The 21,429-nt window shown below is 39.6% G+C and overlaps 2 pseudogenes; both read left to right on the top strand.

Moving 5' to 3' along the window:
• 3300002I08Rikl2 (RIKEN cDNA 3300002I08 gene like 2) overlaps window positions 1-21,429 on the top strand; it is a 105,043-nt pseudogene that overhangs the window by 80,341 nt on the left and 3,273 nt on the right.
• Window positions 14,990-15,180, top strand: Rpl39-ps3 (ribosomal protein L39, pseudogene 3; annotated as a pseudogene).

Genomic DNA, 21,429 nt, shown 5'->3' on the forward strand with positions numbered 1-21,429 from the left:
CTTTATTTGCAATTTTTAACACCAAAGGCAGGGAGGTTGAGCAATATTCATTCACTTGTATTTTACTTCTCACTACCCAGTCAGGGCCAACATTAAAAGAAGGTGCAGAACTGTCTTCCTAGAAAATTAGGTTTTCAAAGTCAGCCTCAATTACCTGGCACAAAAAAGGCAGAGCTATAGATGTTGCTCTAGTCAGACAATTATGAAATCCCATTTAAAATATGAATGAAATTCTTTGATTATTTTTCAGGGGTTGGTGGTAGTGGGGATAATGGGGTTGAGAGACTAGTCTTTGACCACTGAGACATCTATCTTGCCCAAGAACTGAAATTACTTATCACTAGGAAAAATTGGAAAATAGAAACAAGTAAGAAATCAGAGCACATATAAAGTCTTTGGTCCTGTGAAGGCTTGTTTCCCCACTGTAGGGTAATGCCAGGGTGTTGAGTTTGGATTGGATGGGTGGGCATAAGAGCATACTCATATAAGCCAGGTGATGGGGGAGGAGTTTGGGAGACAGGGGGGAAGGGAATAACATTTGAAATCTAAATATATAAAATATCCAAGAAAAATAAAATTGTAATAAAAAAGGAGTAACAATAAATATAATTTTAAAAAACACATAGGCGAAGTGACTTGTAAAAGAGCAGGCTCTACCTTGGTATAGGGAACGGCATTAATAAAATGGTGTTTGATCTTGCTCCTTTATGTAATGTTAGTTAATGAGAACCATAATGTGACACAGAAAGCCCCAGCCAATGTCAAGATTTTTAAATTTCTGAGCTTTGACTTAAATGTGTCAAAAAAGACTGTAGATATCTACATTAAGGCAGGTATTAATATGGGAACTCATTATCCACTAGTTCAAGGTAACCTGCCCTAAGCAAACGCCCATGAAATGTTATATTTAATCGCATCCATAAATTAATACATGCTGTGATATTACAAAGTCATTCATCCTGTCTGCATCAGGTCCTTCTCCATAATGGTGATCCCTGCAGCAGACTTTTCTCTGTAATCTACCTATTTTCTGCACCATTTCTCACGACAGTATATGCAGTAAACTGTTTCTCCTGTTCTCTTCCTGCCATGTATATCTCTACACAAAAGCACTGCCACAAATGTTTTGTGCAGATTAAGCGCCAATAAGGATGTTATTCAGAGGCCACAGTCAGGTGCAAGAAGAAAATAGGTTCGCAAAGGATTTTTCTGCCTGCTTCAGACCATTCAGCTGCTGGGAAGATCCACTACACATGCATTTTAAGCTAAGCAGCTTGCTCCTCCCATTTGTGGGAGATGACTTTGTACTTACCATTTCTGGGGTTCTGAAGTTGCCAAGCTCCTCTCACAGAGACTCGCAGAGGCTCTGGGAAAATATCACACAGAAATACTCACATCTTATCTGTTAAAAAAGGGAACGCATGTGCTTGGTAGCCAGAATACCCGCCTTCTTTTTTGACTGGCAGGTCCATGAACAGGTTCTGATTGGCAAATAAATCTTGAGTGACATGAGCACCACCCTTAGGGATAGAGGTTGCTGAAGGGACTTACCAACCTGCTTTAGCACCTGGGACAATCTTTTTGATGTGCAGATTTGCAGTTCAGGCCACCCTGCCCCCCCTCCAATTCCTTACTTGAAGGCTCACCTGCATTCCCCTAGGAGGAACTAAGATTCCTGATCCCTGCTACCCAACTGCCTGCTACTACCCTGTATTGACTGCTTTGCAAATTTGGAGCTTGCCTGAGCTCCAATTACAGCACTCAGGAGGTATTTCCCTCTTCCTCTTTGAGGGGAGGGATCAAGCAGCCTAGCTTGCATAGCCCAGTAAAAGCTTATTGGGAAGCTCAAAGTCTGTCCAGAAGGGGGCAGGTCTTCATAATATTAACAAATAGGGATTTTAGAAAACAAAATTTTGTTTGTGCCTTCTGGCTGGGTCCAGGGAAAGCGCTAGTACTTTTGAACTGGTGGTTACTGGAAAAGTCTCAGAGAAAAATCAGGAAATACCTGACATGCTGTGAGGCACTCTGGTTAATCTGAATATTGTCCTCACTGGGTAGGGAACACAAACATAACATCGAAACAAGAACAAATCCACAGCTGTATTACTAAAGGTTCTTCAGACTAACAGAGCTGTTAGAATGAAACTCTCTTATGTAAAACATGGATTCATTCCCTGGCTCACAGTCTGATTCAACTATGAGAAAAATGGCTCTCTGCCAATAGAAAGGTGAGGAATCCACATTGGCTCAATCCACGAGACTGAATGTCTCAGCTGGTCTTCAGTGTATTCCTGAATTCCGGAATAAATAGACTCCAAATGCAAAAAAGGCCTTACTAGCCAGAGGTAGGACAAGAACACAAATAGGAGGAGCTGCCATCCTCAATGTCCTTTATACCTGTAGGCTGTCACCAGAAGCTGTATCCTAGATGAGAGGTGGGTCCTATCACGTCTAAAGACACAGATTACAAACACTTTTCACAGGTCCAAAATTACAGTCAAGAAAAATCCCTCACAGTGCAGATCTCTTTGGCTTTAGTTAATTCCCAAGATGCTCAATTTGACTACTAAGATATGCTATCACATCAGAAAAGACAGAACAGCTGGGAATGATGTTTCCTGTGGCAATGCCTTTCTTCAACAATCAAGCATGGAGATTTTACTTAGGAATTCTGGATGCCTTCACAACATATAGCTTTTCCAACTCCTATGGATGATAAGTTAAATCCTCTTCTGAACATGGTTAAATGTAAAAGCACAGATAGGCATGGGACAAGAGCTCTTGCAACCTGAAAAGCTCAGGTTTTGAGGAACCAGAAGGTGGCATTGATGGAGTCAAGGGGTCAGGGCTGTGCTGTGGAACCCAAGAGTGGTCACCTAAAACTTGCCAAGGGAGTGTGAATGCAGTGGGGCACTGCAGCAGCATCCGGAGAGTTCCAAAGGGAGCAGGGTGGAGCTTCCTCAGAGCAGCAGGAAGCCCTATTCCAAGACATTGGCATTCTGTTTCCTAGCAACCCATGCTAGTGGTGTGAAAGCATTCTGACACAAAATGTAGTAAAAGACAGAAGCAAACCACTGAACTGAGAATAGGACCCCCATTGAAGGAATCAGAGAAAGAACTGGAAGTGCTTGAAGGTCCCCAGACCCCTTATGAACAAAAATGCCAAGCAACTAGAGCTTCCAGGGACTAAGCCACTACCTAAAGATTATACATGGAGTGACCCTGGATTCTGACCTCATAGGTAGCAATGAATATCCTAGTAAGATCAGCAGTGTAAGTGAAAGCCCTTGGTCCTGCTAAGACTGAACCCCCAGTTGCAGACACATGTAAATACCATGAACACACATGCATACACAACTGGTTAAATGCATACATATATACATGATAATAAATTATTTTTAATATGAATGTAAACAGTACATTACTCTGGCAGTGCTCTTTACCATGTTTTAGTCCCTAGTACCTGCAGAGCACAACTTACATTTTGGTAGAACTCAATAGCTGAGCAATTACATCATCCACTCTTACTTTCTTTGCTAATGTGGCTACCTCCAAAACCCTTCCCAAAATACTTGCATATTATTGTTGATCTAACTCTTCAAACAACCATTTCCTGGCTCAAAGTCCTCTTTGCTGCCAGCATAGCTGCTATTCTTTTCTTCTCCCTTTCCTTAGAGGAACTATGATCTTATTCATTGATTCTGCCCAAGCATTGGTTGATCAGCGTTCATCCATACCTCAGAGAATAATAACTCAAAGACATACAGCAATTCCTCTAAGATCAGTGCCCATTGTACTGAAATAGTAAATTTTCCTTGAGTTTTCTGAATTTTTCCTCTCTGTCCTTTAATTCTATGAAAACTGTTGCATGGTCCATTTATTTGTTACACCACAGAGCATGAGTAACATGTAGGCATTGTCCCTGAGCAATCTATTTTCACAATGTCATTTACTTGAATTTCACCTAAGATTTGGAGTCCAAGGTGAATATTCCAGATGCCTTTGCATCCATCATTTTTATCATTTTCATAGCCTGTAGGATGGTATTAAGCTCTGAATACCCTGAAATATCTCTGCTTTTACATTTGACTATGTTCAGAAGAGGAATTAACTCAGTATGCATAGGAGTAGGAAAACCTGTGTGAAGGCATTCAGTTTCCTAAGTAAAATCCTTATGCTTCATTGTTGAAGAAAGTCATTGCCACAGGAAATAATCGTTCCCAGCTGTTCTGTCTTGTCTGTTGTGATAGCATTTCTTGGTAGTCAAATTGAGTACCTTGGGAATTAACTAAAGCCAAAGAGTTCTGTAGTGTGAGGGTATTTTCTTAACTGTAATTTTGGACCTGTGAAAAGTGTTGTAATCTGGGACTTTAGAGGTTATAAGACCCACCTTTAATCTAGGATACAGCTTCTGGTGACATCCTACATGTATAAAGGACATTGAGGATGGTAGTTCTTCCTATTTGTCTTCTTGCTGTTCCTCTGTCTAGCAAGTACTTTTTAGGCATTACAGTCAATTTATTCCAGAATTCAGAAATATACTGAAGACGAGCTGAGACATCCAGTCACATGGATTGAGCTGTCACTGGATACTTTAACTTTCTATTTGCAGAGAGACACTGTTCTACTAATTGAACAATGGCCTGTGAGCCATTCTTTTTTTCCCTCCACCTTTATTAAATTGGGTATTTCTTATTGACATTTCAATTGTAATTATCTTTCCCAGTTTCCAGGCCAGGCCAACATCACCCAAACCCTTCCACCTCCCCTTCTATATGAGTGTTCCCCTCTCAACCTCCCCGCATTACCTTCCTCCCCACAACAATCCCGTTCATTGGGGTTCAGTCTTGGCATTGCCAAGGGCTTTCCCTTCCACTGGTGGCCTTATTAGGATATTCAATGCTACCTATGCAGTTGGAGCCCAGGTTCAGTCCATGTATATAGTCTTTGGTTAATGGTTTAGTTCCTGGAAGCTCTGGTTGGTTGGCAGGGTTGTTCGTATGGGGTCTCAAGGCCCTTCAAGCTCTTTCAGTCCTTTCTCTGATTCCTTCAATGGGGTTCTGTTCTTAGTTCAGTGGTTTAATGATGGCATTCACTTATGTCTTTGCCATATTCTGGCTGTGTCTCTTAGGAGAGATCTACGTAAGGTTCCTGTTAGTCTGCCCTTCTTTGTTTCATCCATCTTATCTAGTTTGGTGGCTGTATATGTATGGGCCACAGGTGGGGCAGGCTCTGAATGGGTGTTCTTTCAGACACTGTTCTAAACTTTGCCTCCCTATTCCCTCTCAAGTGTATTCTTGTTCCCTATTTAAAGAAGGAGTGAAGCACTCATATTTTGGTCAACTTTCTTGAGTTTTATGTGTTTTATGTTTTCATCATAGGTACTCCGAGCATTTGGGGAAATATTCACTTATCAGTGAGTGAATAACATGTGTGATTTTCTGTGATTGGGTTACCTCACTCAGGATGATATTTTCCAGTTCTATCCATTTGCCTATGAATTTCATGAAGTCATTGTTTTTGATAGCTGAGTAGTATTCCATTGGGTGGATGTACCACATTATCTGTATCCATTCCTCTGTTGACAGGCATCTGTGTTCTTTCCAGCTTCTGACTATTATAAATAAGACTGATATGAAAATAGTGGAGGATTTGTCTTTGTTATTTGTTGAAGCATCTTTTGGGTATATGCCCAAGAGAGATATAGCTGGGTCCTCAGGTAGTGCAATGTCAAATTTTCTGACGTACCTCCACACTGATTTCCAGAATGGTTGTACCAGTCTGCAATCCCAGCAATAATGGAGGAATGTTCCTCTTTCTCCACATCCTTGCCACCATCTGCTGTCGCTGGAGATTTTTATCTTAGCCATTCTGTCTGGTGTGAGGTGGTATCTCAGAGTTGTTTTGATTTGCTTTTCGCTTATGACTAAAGATGTTGAACATTTATCTAGGTTCTTCTCAGCCATTCAGCATTCCTCACCAGTGATTTCTTTGTTTAGCTCTGAACCCTATTTTTCAATAGGGTTCCTTGTCTCCCTGCAGTCTAACTTCGTGAGTTCTTTGTATATTTTAGATATAAGCCCTGTATCAGTTGTAAAATTAGTAAAGTTCTTTTCCCAATCTGTTGGTTGCCATTTTGTCCTAACAACAGTATCCTTTCCTTACAGAAGCTTTGCAGTTTTATGAGATGCCATTAGTTGATTCTTGATCTTATAGCATAAGCCATTGGTGTTTTGTTCAGGAAATATTCTCCAGTGCCCATGTGTTCGAGATTCTTCCCCATTTTTTCTTCTATTAGCTTGAGTGTATTTGGTTTGTTGTAGAGGTCTGAGAATCACTTGTACTTAAGCTTTGGACAGGTTGATAAGCATTCTTCCTCATGCTGCCCTCCAGTTGAACTAGCACAATTTGCTGAAAATGCTATCTTTTTTTCCATTGGAAAAGTTTGGCTCCTTTGTCAAAAATCAAATGACCATAGGTGTGGGGTTCATTTCTGGGTCTTCAATTCTATTCCACGGGTCTATCTGTGGGTCTGTGTTCCAATACCATACAGTTTGTTTCACTATTGCTCTGTTATCCTGCTTGAGTTCAGGGATAGTCATTCCCCTGGAAGTCTTTTTAGTGGTGAGGATAGTTTTAGCTATCCTGGGTTATTGTTATTTCAGATGAATTTGAAAATTATTCTGTCTAACTCTATGAAGAATTGGGTTGGAATATTGATGGGGATTGCATTGAATATGTAGATCGCTTTTGGTAAAATGGCCATTTTTACTATATTAATCCTGCCAATCCATAAGCATGAGAGATCTTTCCATCTTCTGAGTTCTTCTTCAATTTCTTTTGTCATAGGCTTGAAGTTCCTATCATACAGATCTTTCACTTGCTTGGTTAAAGTCGCATTGAGGTATTTCATATTATTTGGGACTATTATGAAGGGTATCATTTCCCTAATTTCTTTCTTGGCTTGTTTCTCTTTTGTGTAGAGAAAGGCTACTGATTTATTTGATTTAATTTTTCACCCAGCCACTTTGCTGAAGTTGTTTATCAGGTTTTGTAGTTCTCTGGTGGAACATTTGTGATCACTTAAGTATACAATCATATTGTCTGGAATTAGTGATTTTGACTTCTTCCTTGCCAATCTATATCCCTTTGATCTCCTTTTGTTGGATGATTGCTCTGGCTAGGAATATAAGAACTATATTGAATAAATAGGGAAAGAGTGGGCAGCCTTATTTATTCCCTGATTTTAGTGGGATTGCTTCAAATTTCTCTCCATTTAGTTTAATATTAGCTACTGGTTTGCTCTATACAGATTTTACTATGTTTAGGAATGGGCCTTGAATTCCTTTTCTTTCCAGGACTTTTATCATGATGGGGGGGGTTGTTAAATGCTTTCTCCACATCTAATGAAATGATCATGTGGTTTTTATCTTTCAGTTTGTTAACGTAGTAGATTACATTGATGGTTTTCTGTATACTAAATCATCCCTGCATGCCTGGGATGAAGCCTACTTGATCATGATGGATGATTCTTTTGAAGTGCACTTGGATTCGGTTTGCAAGAATTTTATTGAATATTTTTGCATAAATTTATTGAGTATTCACAAAGGAAATTGGTCTGCATTTCTCTTTCTTTGTTGGGTCTTTGTATGGTTTAGGTATTAGAGTAATCGTGGCTTCAAAGAAGGAATTCAGTAGCGCTCCATCTGTTTAAATTTTGAAGAATAGTTTGGATAGCATTGGTATGAGGTCTTCTATGAAGGTCTAATAGAACTCTATACTGAACCCATCTCGACCTCGGCTCTTTTTGGTTGGGAAACTTTTAATGACTGCTTCTATTTCTTTAGGAGTTTATAGGGCTGTGTAAATGGTTTATCTCTTCCTGATCTAACTTTGGTACCTGGTATCTCTCTAGGAAATTTCCATTTCCTCCAGATTTTCAAGTTTTGTTGAATATAGGCTTTTGTAGGAGGATCTGATAATTTTTTGAATTTCCATTTATTCTGTTGTTATGTCTCCCTTTTCATTTCTTTTTTTCAATTTATGTTCAATGTTAATTAATTTAAATAGAAAATTAAAGACTTTATAATAATCTGATGAAAATTAACTATGTCTTCTTTCATCTTTATTAACTTGGGTATTTCTTATTTACATTTCAATTGTTATTCCCTTTCCTGGTTTCCAGGCCAGCATCTCCCTAACCCCAACCTCTCCCCTTCTATATGGGTTTTCCTCTCCTCATGCTCCCCCATTACAGCCCTCCCCGCAACAATCACATTCATTGGGGGTTCAGACTGGCTAGAACTTCGAGAACTATATTGAATAAGTAGGGAGAGAGTGGGCAGCCTTGTCTACTCCCTGATTTTAGTGGGATTGTTTCAAGTTTCTCTCCATTTAGTTTAATATTATCGCCTGGTTTCCTGTATACAGCTTTTACTATGTTTACATATGGGCCTTGAATTCCTGTTCTTTCCAGAACTTTTATCATGAAGGTATGTTGAATTTTGTCAAATGCTTTCTCAGCATCTAATGAAATGATCATGTGTTTTTTATCTTTCAGTTTGTTTATATAGTGGATTACATTGATGGGAGCACCATTAACTTAAAGTGATATTACCTTCGGTATATTAAACCATCCCTGCATGATTGGGATCAAGCCTACTTGATCATGATGGATGATTGTTTTGATATGCTCTTGGATTCAGTTTGCAAGAAGTTTATTGAGTATTTTTGCTTCGATATTCATAAGGGAAGTTGGTCTGCAGTTCTCTTTCTTTGTTGGGTCTTTGTGTGGTTTAGGTATAGGAGTAATTGTGGCTTCATGGAAGGAATTCTATAGCGCTCCATCTGTTTCAATTTTGTGGAATAGTTTGGATAGTATTGGTATGAGGTCTTCTATGAAGGTCTGATAGACTTCTGCACTGAACCCATCTGGACATGGATTTGTTTTGGTTTGGAGACCTTTAATGACTGCTTCTATTTCTTTAGGAGTTATGGGGTTGCTAAAATGGTATATCTGTTCCTGATTTAACTTTGGTACATGGTATTTGTCTAGGAAACTGTCTATTTCCTGTAGATTTTCAAGTTTTGTTGAATATAGGCTTTTGTAGTAGGATCTGATGATTTTTTTAATTTCCTCTGATTCTATGTTATGTCTCCCTTTTCATTTCTGATTTTGTTAATTTGGACACACTATCTATGTCCTCTTGTTAGTCTGGTTAAGAGTTTATCTATCTTCTTGATTTTCTCAAAGAACCAACTTTTGGTTCAATTGATTCTTTGTATAGTCCTTTTTGTTTCTACTTGGTTGATTTCAGCTCTGAGTTTGATTATTTCCTGCCTTCTACTCATCCTGGATGTGTTTGCTTCCTTTTCTTCTAGAGCTTTTAGATGTGCCGTCAAGCTGCTGATATATGCTCTCTCCTGTTTCTTTCTGCAGGCACGCAGAACTATGTGTTTTCCTCTTAGCACAGCTTTCATTCTGTCCCATAAGTTTGGTAATGTTGTACCTTCATTTTCATTAAATTCTAAGGAGTCTCTAATTTCTTTCTTTATTTCCTCCTTGACCAGGTTATCATAGAGTAGAGCATTGTTCAATTTCCATATATGTGGGCGTTATTTCCTTCTTGTTATTGAAGACCAGCTTTAGATCATGTTGGTCTGATTGGACACATGGCATTATTTCTATCTTCCTGTATCTGTTGTGGCTGGTTTTATGACCAGATATATGGTCAATTTTGGAGAAAGTACCATGAGGTGGTGAGAAGAAGGTATATCCTTTTGTTTTAGGATAGATTGTTCTATTAATATGTGTTAAGTCCATTTGTTTCATGACTTCTGTTAGTCTGTCTGTCTCTGTTTAATTTCTGTTTCCATGATCTGTCCATTGATGTGAGTTGGGTGTTGAAATCTCCTACTATTATTGTTGGAGGTGCAATGTGTGCTTTGAGCTTCTATGAGATTTCTTTTATGTATGTAGGTACCCTTGTATTTGAAGCATAGATATTTAGGATTGAGAGTTCATCTTGGTGGATGTTTCCTTTGATGAATATGACGTGTCATTCCTTATGTTTTTTGATGACTTTTAGTTGAAAATCGATTTTATTCGGTATTAGAATGGCTACTCCAGCTTCCTTCTACAGAATATTGGCTTGGAAAGTTGTTTTCCACCCTCTTACTCTGAGGAAGTGTCTGTCTTTGTCCTGAGGTGTGTTTCCTGTACTCAGCAAAACGGTAGGTCCTATTGTGTATCCGGTTTGTTAATCTGTGTCTTTTTATTGCAGAATTGAGTCCCTTTGAGAGATATTAAGGAATAGTGATTATTATTTCCTGTTATATTCATATTTGGAGGTGAGATTATGTTTGTGTGCTTTTCTTCTCTTTGTTTTGTTGGCAAAATGATTAGTTTCTTGCTTTTTCTAGAGTGTAGCTTGCCTCCTTATTTTGGGCTTTACCATTTATTATCCTTTGTAAGGCTGGATTTGTAGAAAGATATTGTGTAAATTTGGTTTTGTCATAGAATATGTTCGTTTCTCCATATATGTTAATTGAGAGTTCTGCTGTATACAGTAACCTGGGCTGTTATTTATGTTCTCTTAGGGTCTGTATGACACCTGTCCAGCATATTCTGGCTTTCATAGTCTCTGGTGAGAAATCTGGTGTGAATCTGATAGGTCTGCCTTTATATATTACTTGACCCTTATTGCTTTTAATATTCTTTCTTTGTTTTGTGCATTTGGTGTTTTGACTGTTATGTGATGGGAGGAGTTTATTTTCTGTTCCAATCTATTTGGAGTTCTGTAGGCTTCTTGTATGTTTATGGGCATCTCTTCCTTTAGGTTAGGGAAGTTTTTCTTTCTATGATTTTGTTGAAGATATTTACTAGCCCTTTGAGCTGGGGGTCTTCGCTCTCTTCTATACCTATTATCCTTAGGTTTGATCTTCTCACTGGGTCCTGGATTTCCTGTGTGTTTTGGACCTGTTGCTTTTTCTGTTTTACATTATTTTTGACTATTGTGTCGATATTTCTATGGAATCTTCTGCTCATGAGATTCTCTTTTCTATCTCTTATATTCTGTTGGTGATGCTTATATCTATGGCGCCTTGTCTCTTACTTTGTTTTCTATATCCAGGGTTCTCTCTCTTTGTGCTTTCTTTTTTGCTTCTATTTCTATTTTTATTTCCTTCACCTGTTTGATTGTGTTTTCCTGGAATTCTTTCAGGGATTTTTGTGTTTCCTCTCTGTAGCCTTCTACCTGTTTATCTGTGTTTTCCTGCATTTCTCTAAGGGAGTTCTTTATGTCTTTCTTGAAGTCCTCCATCATCATGATCAAATGATGAATTAAAATCAAGATCTTGCTTTTCTGGTGTGTTTGGATATGTAGTGTTTGCTTTGGTGGGAGAATTGGACTCTGATGATGCCATGTTGCTTGGGTTCCAGCACTTGCCTCTCGCCATCAGGGTGTCTCTGATGTTACCTTGTTCTGCTATATCTGACAGTGGCTAGACCGTCCTATCAGCCAGTTATGGGAACAGAGTGTTCTACTTTCAGGTGTGTAGTCTTTCCTGTCTACTGTTGTTCAGCTATTCCTGTGTGTGTGTGTCCTGAGTCCACCAGGCAGGTCAATGGAGCAGAAAATTTGGTCTTATCTCTGCTCTCAGGCCTGAAGTCGCTCTTTGGAGCTGTGTTTCAGCTCTCTGTGAGGGCAGCAACCAGAAGGACCTGCCCCAACTTTTCTCGTGTCCTGTGTACAAGGGGCCCAGACGGCACTTGGCTTTTTCCTCTAGAGATATGGGCAGGGAGTAGTCTCCACTGGCTTTCCAGGTGTGTCTGCCCGTCTGAAGGTCTAGCTCTCCCTCCCACAGGATTTGGGTGCCAGGAGCTGTTTGGCTGGGTCCCTTCAGATCCGGGTAGAGTCTTGAAGGCAGGGCACCTGCAGACTGAGTGCCCCTATCTCCCTGTTCCTCCCTGTGAGACATTCTAATATATCCATTTCTACATACTTGAGAGAGATTCATTGTACCAGCTCTGTGCATCTGGAAAAACTTTACTAATATAGCTGTGGAATAGTTCTTGTTGTTGTTGTTGTTGCTGCTGCTGCTGCTCTTGTTGCTGTTGTGCTTATGTTACCTACCCACTGAAGACAATGTGCTGACAAACAAGAACACCTCACAGTGTCTGTCATGTGTTTCTTGATTTTCTCTGAGGTCTCTCCAATAACCACCAGGTTAAAAGAACTAGCAGTTTACCTGGGCCCAGCCTAAAGGCACAAAACAAAATGTTGTTTTCTAAGATATGTAATTGTTAATATTTTGAACACTTGTACCATTTCAGACAGATCAGAGCTCCCCTGTAAGTTGATTACTGGGCTATGCAAGCTATCTAGCTTGACTCCAGAAAGAAGGGGAATTATCGAGTGAGCAATGCAATAGGAGCTCAGACAAGCTCCATATTTGCAAGGAAATGAATACAGTGTAGAAGCTGGCATTTTAGCATCAGGGATCAGGAATCTTAGTTCCTCCTAGGGGCTTGGCAAGAGAGCAGACATGTAAGCTGTTGGATGAGAGGCACTAGTGGACCGAGTTGCAAATCTGCAGACTGAAGATGGATTGGCCCAGTCTGGAACGACAAGGGTATGTCCTTTCAGCAACCTCCAACCCTAAGGGTGGTGCTCATATCACTCAAGATTTTTCCACCAATCAGAACCTCCAAACATACCTGACATTCAGAAGAGAAGGAGCCTCTTCTGGCTACCAAGCCCACACAATCCTCTGTGTAACACATTAGAAATGAGTGTTTCTTTGTGATAACTTCAGAAAGCATCTGCTAGTTTCTGTGAAGGGAGCTTTGCAAGTAAAGAAGTCCAAACATGGTAAGTATGGAGTCATCTCCCATTAATGGGATGAGCAAACTGCTTAGCATAAAGTGCATGTGTAGTAGGTCTTCCCAGCTGCTGAATGGTAAGAAGCAAGCAGAAAACTCCTTTGTGGACCTATCCTCTTGTTGCAGCTTGCTGTGGCCAATGAACAAGTTTATTACGGGGGCTTAATCTGCACAAAACAATTGTGGCAGGGTTTGTGTGTAGAAATACACATGGCAAGATGAGAAAAGGAAAAACAGTTTATTATTTACCATGTATTCTGACATGAGAAATGGTTCAGGAAAAAGGTACATCAGAGAGACAAGTCTGCTGCAGGGATCACCATCATGGAGACGGACCAGATCACACAGGGTGAATGATTTTGTAATATCACAGCATGTATTAATTTGTGGACACTATTAAAAATAACAAATTTGATGAGCATTTAATTTGTTTACCTTGAGGCAGTGGATCATGAGTTTCTGTTATAGGACCTGCATTATGGAGATAGCTACAATCTTTATTGACAACTTTCAGTCAGCTTGGAAATTTAAAACACATGAAGTTGTCTGTAACTTTATGTGACAAACTGTAGCTCTCATCAGCTAACATTGCACGCTGGAGGAAGATCAAAAACTATCTTATTAATGCTGTTCCCTGTACCAGGGTAGCACTTATTCTTTTAAAAGACATTTAGCTTGTGTGTTTTTAAAATTATATTTATTTTTCTCTGTTTTTATAATTTTATTTTCCTTGGATAGTTTATATATTTACATTTGAAATGTTATTCCTTTTCCCTAGTCCCCAGGGTTCTGTGAGGATTCTCCCATTCCCACCCATCCACTCCAACCTCAACACCCTGACGTTAACCTTCATTGGGGTAACAAGCCTTCACAGGACCAAATGCTTTAGAGGTGCTGTGATCTCTTACTTGTTTTCACTCTCTGTATTTCCTATACTTAATGAATTTCAGTCCTGGGCTAGATAGACATCTCAGTGGTTAAGGCTAGGCTCTCAACCCCATCCACCCACCCCCAAAAAACAAAGAATGTCATTTATTTTTATACAGAGATTTCATAGTTGTCTGTTTAGAACGATATCTCCTGTAGCTCAGTCTTTCTTTCTGTCATGTAATAAAGGCTGACTTTGAACGCCCAATGTTCTAGGAAGACAGACCTTCAGCTTCTTCTAAGGTGGGCACTGACAGGTTAGTAAAAAGTAAAATACATGTGAATGAGTGCTGTTCAACCTCTCTGTGGTAGTTGTAAAGGAATTACAAATAAAGAGGTTCCTGTGTAATGACTGGGTTCACTGACCAACTATTAAGCTAGTATAACTTCAGCACCGGAAAGGAAGAGGAAGAAGGAAGGCCTCTCTGCTTTGGTAACTGTTGGCATTAACCATGATTTTATCAGTAATCGATTTTAGACAATCATGAAAATTCCAAAGTGGGCATTTTGGGGTCAGGGCAATCACGAATATAAACGAGAAATTGAACTAATTTTTAGGAAACAAATTTCTGTATTACACTTGGTCAAGCAACACAAGATCTAGCCAAACTGCTGTCCCTTTGCCTTATAGCAATGCTATTTTTCTTGTTTGAAAATACACAATGTATGAAGTCTTTGTATTTAATAGCTGAGTACTACTTGATTGTTTAAATATTCCACAATTTCTGTATCCATTCCTCCCTTGAGGGTTATCTGGGTTGTGTCCAGCTTGTAGCTCTCAAAAAAAGACTGCTATGAATAGAGTGGAGAGTGCATATTTTCTAGATGTTGGAGTATCTTTTGGGTATATCTTGTTCCTCAGATAGAACTATTTCCAATTTTCTGAGGAACCACTAGACTTATTGTCACAGTGGTATCGTCCTCAATGAGGTTAACTCAGTCATGAAAGTAGGCATATGTTATGTACTCCCTGATAAGTAAATATTGGAAAAAAGCTCAGAAAACACATGATACAGCTTATAGACTATATGCAGCTCAAGAAGTAGGAAGATGACAGTGTGCATGCTTCAGTCCTACTTAAGAGGGGAAACAAGCTTCTAATCGCTTTCTTCTGGCCTGTCCTTTCTCTTCTCCTTTCCTCCGCCATCGTACACTCTGTGCCTGATTCAGATCCTTACCATGTCTACTCACAAGACTTTCAGAATCAAGTGATTCCTGGCAAAGAAACGAAAGCAAAATCGTCCTATTCCTCAAAGGATTAGGATGAAACCTGGTAACAAAATCAGGTACAACTCTAAGAGAAGACACTGGAGGAGAACGAAGCTGGGTCTGTAAGGAGTCACACTGTGGCAAGACTGAGGATTTATACTGAATTGCGGTCGTCGATCAGTCCTACTAGGTGGATTTCAACATTTTTAACCTACAGACTTACTTGTGTCTTAATTAATTTGTCCAGTAATAAAATTTAGAACCTTTCAAACTGAAAAAAGTAAGAGGGGAAACAAAATAGACATAGGAGATAGAGGGAGTGAGTATCCTGTGAGGGAGACAGAAGGGGGGTGGAGGGAAGAGGAGAGGATCAATTGTTGGAAGAGATAAGGGAGGTTCAGGAAATTGAACGAAGATGTGTACAAGTGGGGAAAGGGGAACTGGGGGAGCCAGAAGAAAGTCTCAGTTTACAGGAAAAAAAAGACTTCCCCAGACCAATTATATGTTACATTAGCCAAAATAGACATCGAAGGGGAAGCAATGGCACGGGGTTGAGGGTTGGGGCCACCCATCCATTTCAAATATATTATTCCAGAGATGTTCCATTCTAAAGGAAATGCAGGGGGAAAGAATGAAGAAGAGAATATAGGAAAGTACATCCATAGACTCTACCACCTAGGGATCTATCCCATCTGCAGAAATGAAGCCCAGATACTACTGCCGATACCAAAAATTCTAGCTGAGAGGAGCCTGGTATAGTTGTTCCTTTAAAGGCTTTGACCTACCCTGACCTAAACAGATAGAGATGCACATTGGCCATCAGGATGAGCACAGGGATCACAATGGAGGAATGAGGGGAAGGACTAAAGGAGCTAAAGCAGTTTCGCAACCCCATAGAAAGAATGATGATAACCAGCCAGACACTTCAGAGCTCCAAAGGACTAAACCACCAACCAGAGACTATACATACAGGGACCCAGGGCTCCATCTGCATCTGTCACAGAGGATTGCCTTATCTGTCATCAATGAGAGGGGTGGTCTCTGGTCGATTTGAGGCTTGATGCCCAAACCTAGGGAGGTGCTAGTGCAGTGAGGTTCTACTGGATAAGTGTGTAGGGCAGCATGCTCATAGAAGGAAGGAGTATATGGTGTGGGATAAGAGGTTTGAAGAAGTATAAGTAGGAATCATCACAACATTTGAAATGAAAATAAATAAATAAATAAATAAATAATAAATAAATAATAATTTCAAAAAGAAAGAACAAACACAATGTAAGAGAAAAGACGTTAGTATTACTTGGTGCCCTTTAGATTATATATTTAGTCACTGAAAAATATTGGACAAAAAGGTGTATTTTAACTTTCAAAATGGTATTTGAGAGTATAATGTAACCATTTCATTCTTCTCCTTCTGGCCAGTTATTAATCTGAGACCCTGGGACAAATGGCAAAGGGTCTTAGTTCACACATGAAATGACACCAAGCTTTCACCTTCCCTCAGCAGTACTCAGTCCCTACCTGTTAACACATATTCTGGCATACCTCACCCTCAAGCCCAGGGGAGGCCACCATACTCACAGGTCCAATCCTTACATAATCCAACCATTTTGGAAACTGGTCTTTTTCATGTATCCTTAAACATGCTGATCTCTTTGACTGACTCTTCTTTACCCCTAGTTCCTCTGTCCATCATATACATAATAATGTCTACTCTAGACTATCCCAGATATCCCTTGCTCTGGTTTTGTTCTCTCTTCTGAGTATAAAAAAACTTTCTAATCCACCATACTAAGAACAGTCATGTATGTTCCTTTTCATTTCTTCATTTTTCCACCTCCTCTTACCCTCTTCTTGCTTCAATATTCATACTATTTTCAATTTTTAATTGTAACTGATTTAATTTGACTGCATTTGGCTGCAAGTCGTTCCAAGTATGAGGCAGAGATGGCTGCACTGGATATTGCATGTTTAATTGAATATGCAAACAAAGTTCCTTTTCCTATTTTATTGGATTGTTTTCATTTACATTTCAAATATTATCCCCATTCCCAGTTTCCCATCCATAAACCCCCTATCCCATCTTCCTTTGCCCTACTTCTCTAAGAGTGTTCTGCCACCTATCTACCCAACCCTTCCTGCCTCCCCACCCTGACATCCAATCTAGGGCTCTGACTACATGTTGGGTAGAACAGCAGAGCTTGGAATGCTTCAGCTGTTTGACTCATTTGCTTGTGATCCCCCTATTTTCCCAGGCCCATGAGTGTTTTCCAAGTGAATGAGGGAGTCTTTGCTGTCCTAAGAATCAGGAGCACTAGTGGAAGGTAGCTTGCAGGTTCTTTACTGGAATATCCACTGACACATGGGTAGCAAGCTGTAAAGAAGACCAAAAGCCAGGGCATTGTGATTTTGGGGTCATCATTGTCAGACCAGGAAGGACATATCTACTGATCTTTCTGAGTCTGATCACCTGGAACTGATATGGATTATGGTACAGACTGTGGGTGCCTTGGTCCCTGGCCTCTAACCCTTCCAGAGTATGGATTCCCAGGGATGGCGAATGTTCTGGATCTGTGTTAGTGGCAACGTATGATAGTTAAAACTCATAGTCCTGAGTGTACACACTAACTTTGTTTCTGTGTGCATTTAGGAAGACATATTGGAAAAAATGAAGTCAACAAAACTGGAAACTCTGGAGGAAATGGACAATTTTCTAGTCAAATACCAGGAATCAAACTTAAATCAGGAGCAGATCAACCATTTAAACAACCCCATAGCTCGTAAAGGAATAGAATTTGTCATTAAAAGCCTCCAAACCAAAAGAGCCCAGGAACAGAAGTGTTTAGTGCAGAAATCTATCAGACCTTCATAAAAGACCTCATCCCAATATTGTCCTAACTATTCCATAAAATTGAAACAGTCAGAGCACTACCAAATTTCTGAAGCCACAATTACTCTTATACATAAACCACACAAAGACCCAACAAAAAAAGAGAACTTCAGACCAATTTCCCTTATGAATATTGACGCAAAAATACTCAATAACATGCTTGCAAACCGAACCATAGAAAACAACCAAACGATTATCCATCATGATCAAGTAAGCTTCATCCCAGGTATGCAGAAATGGTTCAGTATATGGAAAACAATCAACGTAATCTACTATATAAACAAACACAAATATAAAAACCACATGATCATTTCATTAGATTCTGAGAAAGCATTTGACAAAATTCAACACCCCTTCATGATGAAAGTCCTGGAAAGAACAGGAATTCAAGGCCCATACCTACTCATAGTAAAAGCCATATACAACAACCCAGTAGCTAACATTAAACTAAATGGAGAGTAACTTGAAGCAATCCAACTAAAATCAGGGACTAGACAATGCTGAACACTGCTTCCCTATTTATTCTATATAGTTCTCGAAGTGCTACCCAGAGCAGTCAGAAAACAAAAGTAGATCAAAGGGATACAAGTTGGAAAGTAAGAAATCAAACTATCACTATTTGCAGATGATATGAGAGTATACATAAGTGACCCCAAAAGTTCCACCGAGAACCACGAAGCCTGATAAACAACGTGAGCAAAGTGGATGGATATAAAATTAACTCAAACAAATCAGGAGCCTTCCTCTACACAAAAGACAAACAAGCTGAGAAAGAAATTAGGGGAAAAACACCCTTCATAATAGTCCCAAATAATATAAAATAACTTGGTGTGACTTTACCCACACAAATGAAAGATTTTGTGATAAGAACTTCAAATCTCTGAAGAAAGAAATTGGAGAATATCTCAGAAGATGCAAAGACCTCCAATGATTTCGGATTGGCAGGATTAATATAGTAAAAATGGTCATTTTACCAAAACCAACCTACATTCAGTGCAATCCCCATCAAAATTACAATCCAATTCTTCCTAGAATTAGAAAGAACAATTTGAAAATTCATCTGGGCTGGTTGGAGTGGCACACACCGTAGGATTTTCTGAAGGAAAATTCATCTGGGATATCGAAACACCAGGATAACTAAAACTATCCTCAACAATAAAAGGACTTTGGGGGGGAATCACCATCCCTGACCTCAAACAGTATTACAGAGCAATAGTGATAAGAACGGGATGGTATTGGTTCAGAGAGAGGCAGATAAAACAGTGATTTAGAATTGAAGACCTATGGTCACTTGATTTTTGACTGAGGAGCCAAAACCATCCAATGGAACAAAGATAGTATTTCCAACAAATGGTGCTGGTTCAACGGGAGGTCAGCATGTAGAAAAATGCAAATCAATCTATTCTTTTCGCCCTGTACAAAGCTAAAGTTCAAGTGGATCAAGGAACTCCACATAAAACCAGATATACTCAAACTGAAAGGAGAATAAGTGAGGAAGAATCTCGAACACATGGGCACTTGAGAAAATTTCCTATGTAGAAAACCAATGGCTTGTGCTATAAGATCAAGTATCCACAAATGGAATCTCATAAAGCTGAAAAGCTTCTGTGAGGCAAAGGGCACTGTCATTAGGTTTCATTCTAACAGCTCTGTTAATCTGAAGAACTTTTGCTAATACAGCTGTGGATTTGTTGTTGTTTTGTTCTTGTTATGTTTGTGTTCCTTACCGGTGAGGACAATATTCTGATTAACCAGAGTGCCTCACATCATCTGTCAGGTGTTTCCTGATTTTTCTCTGAGACTTTTCTAATAACTAGCAGGTCAAAAGTATTAGCACTGTACTTGGACCCAGCCAGAAGGCACAAAACAAAATTTTGTTTTCTAAAATCCCTATTTGTTAATATTCTGAACACCTGTCCCCTTCTGGACAGACTTGGAGTTTCCCAATAAGCTATTACTGGGCTATGCAAGCTGGGAAGCTTGATCCCTCCCCTTGAAGAGGAAGGGGGAAATACCTACTGAGTGCTATAACTGGAGCTTAGGCAAACTCCAAATTTGCAAACAGTGAATACAAGGTAGAAGCAGGCAGTTGAGCAGCAGGGATCAGGAATCTTAGTTCCTCCTAGGGGACTGGCAGGAGAGCAGACAAGTAAGGAATTGGAGGAGGGGCTGGGTGGCCTGAACTGCAAATATGCACATCAAAAAGATTGTCCCAGGTGTGGAACCAGGTTGGTCAGTCCCTTCAAAGCAACCTCTATCCCTAAGGGTGATGCTCATGTCACTCCAGATTTATTTGCCAATCAGAACCTGTTAATGGAACTGCCAGTCAAAGAAGAAGGCGGCTCTTCCGGCTACCAAGCACATGCGTTCCCTTTTTTAACAGATAAGATGTGAGTATTTCTGTGTGATATTTTCACAGAGCCTCTGCGACTCTCTGTGAGGGGAGCTTGGAAGTTCAGAACTCCAGACATGGTGAGTACAAAGTCATCTCCCACAAATGGGAGGAGCAAGCTGCTTAGCATAAAATGCATGTGTAGTGGGGTCTTCCCAGCAACTAAATGATCTCTAGCAGGCTGAAAAATCCTTTGTGAACCTAATTTCTTCTTGCGCCTGACTGTGCTGTGGACTCTCAATAACATTCTTATTGGCGCTTAATCTGTACAAAACTTTTGTGGCAAGACTTTTGTGTAGAAATATACATGGCAGGAAGAGAACAGGAGAAACAGTTTACTGCATATACTGTCGTGAGAAATGTTGCAGAAAACAGGTAGATTACAGAGAAAAGTCTGCTGCAGGGATCACCATTATGGAGAAGGACCTGATTCAGGCAGGAAGAATGACTTTGTAATATCACAGCAAGTATTAATTTATGGATACGATTAAATATAATATTTCATGGGCGTTTCCTTTGGGCGGGTTACCTTGAGCTAGTGGATAATGGGTTCCCATTTTAATACCTGCCTTAATGTAGATATCTACAATCTTTATTGACACCTTTAAGTCAGCTCAGAAATTTAAAACACCTGACATTGACTGTGGTTTCTGTGTCACATTATAGTTCTCATCAACTAACATTACATAAAAGAGCAAGATCAAACACCATTTTATTTATGCCGTTCCCTATACCAAGGTAGAGCCTGCTCTTTTACAAGTCACATCACTGATGTGTTTTTAAAATTATATTTATTGTTCCTCCTTTTTTAGTACAATTTTATTTTTCTTGGATATTTTATATATTTAGATTTCAAATGTTATTCCCTTTCCCCCTCTCTCCCAAACTCCTCCCCCATCCCCTGGCTCATATGAGTATGCTCTTATGCCCACCCATCCAATCCAACCTCAACACCCTGGCATTACCTTACAGTGGGGAAACAAGCCTTCACAGGACCAAAGACTTTCTAGGTGCTCTGATTTCTTACTTGTTTCTATTTTCCAGTTTTTCCTAGTGATAAGTAATTTCAGTTCTTGGGCAAGATAGATGTCTCAGTGGTCAAAGACTAGTCTCTCAACCCCACTATCCCCA

Source organism: Rattus norvegicus, chromosome 3 (genome assembly GCF_036323735.1).
Source record: "Rattus norvegicus strain BN/NHsdMcwi chromosome 3, GRCr8, whole genome shotgun sequence".
NCBI classification, from domain to species: Eukaryota; Metazoa; Chordata; class Mammalia; order Rodentia; family Muridae; genus Rattus; species Rattus norvegicus.